This window comes from Adiantum capillus-veneris, chromosome 7, assembly GCF_014529385.1.
Source record: "Adiantum capillus-veneris isolate H3 chromosome 7, ASM1452938v2, whole genome shotgun sequence".
NCBI lineage: Eukaryota > Viridiplantae > Streptophyta > Polypodiopsida > Polypodiales > Pteridaceae > Adiantum > Adiantum capillus-veneris.
This window is the reverse complement of record NC_140937.1, coordinates 106,676,139-106,677,527: the sequence shown is the minus strand read 5'-3', so window position 1 is coordinate 106,677,527 and position 1,389 is coordinate 106,676,139. Positions and strand designations below refer to the sequence as shown.

General features: G+C 34.5%; 1 pseudogene; it reads left to right on the top strand.

The window, feature by feature from the left end:
• Nucleotides 1–201: 201 nt before the first annotated feature.
• Nucleotides 202–1,169, top strand: LOC147454380 (uncharacterized; annotated as a pseudogene).
• The last annotated feature ends 220 nt before the right edge of the window (nucleotides 1,170–1,389 follow it).

Below are 1,389 nucleotides of genomic sequence, written 5' to 3'. Positions count from 1 at the left end.
TCAAGTGAAGTGATCAAAGATGAACAAGACAATGAAGAAGTTCTTGATGTAGAAAAAGAGAGGCAAGAAGTTGAGAGTCTTCAACTTTCTAGGATTCAAGAAGACAGTATTGCATTGGAGAAGTCTTTGTACCCTACTTTTAAAGGAACATTGCCCTTGCCTATTCTATCATGCTTTCCTCTTGGCCATGGAGAATATATAATGCTTTTAGATATCCAAAGGTCATTTGGTTTACGAGAGGATGAATTGTATGCTATTTTGGCACAACACTTGAACTATAATGTTGGAACCGATGAAGAGCCAGTTAAATACAAAGATTTTGTAGAAAAAGATCCTCTTTTAGGCAAGTTGGATGTTTACTTTGAGCCTCATAAAGCATTGGAGATTTGTTTCAATGAAGCTCTTCAGTATAAAGAGCCTACCGAAGAAGAGTTTCTCAAGGCACAAGAGAATATAATAGATCCTCATCTTTCAGAAGCGGATAGTGAAAATGAAGATGAACAAGATAAAGATGTACCAATCATTCAAGATCCAGATCTCAAAATACAAAATGTTGGTTCGATAAATCTTTGGAAGGAAAATCAACTTGTGTCAGATGAGAACATTACGGTAAGCACTTTATTTGTATAAGCTAAAGTTTTTTTTTTTTTTGCTTTCAATGTTTCTAATGATTAATAGATTTTATATGTTTGTAGATTCAACCACCAAAAGATGAGTTATTAAGACGGTCATCTAGAGAGTCGTTGATCTTACCAAAGATGTTGCTCTGAAGCACTACATTAAGTACCTTGCTTGTACTGATTTAATTATTTTTCACATGAAGTACTCCTCTGATGGTTATATACCTCTGTTTGTATACTAGACATTGTCAAAGTATCTTGGTGGCTATGTTCTTCATCCAAGTGCTACCAAAGTAAGCCTTTTGGAGAAAGAGTGTGCTATCAATGTTTTTGGATATGGTCATGCAATGCAAGGATCACTTGTTTTCATGAAGTTATTTAGCATATACTGGATATGCTCTTGCAAAGGGAATTAAACAATATATAGAGATTTCTCCTTCCGGGAAACGATTTCTACTTCGACAGGATGATTTGAAGTAGGTTGAATACAAAGAGGGCACTTCAAGTTTAGATCAAGAAGATGTTGAAGACATTGAAGATATCATTTGAAAATAGATTTGTATTAAGTATACACTTTTATAGATTTTTTCTGGATCTTGAGGTAGTACCGAAACTTTTTTATCCCTCAATCTCTTCGATCTCCACTGATGTAAGGTTGCTTCTGTAGTAGAATCCTTCCAGCTCTGTCGTCTTTGAATTTGTTTGGATATCTTTATTGCAAGAGCTTGTTTTTTGTTTTTAGAAATTTTCTTCTCCCTTATTCGTAGCA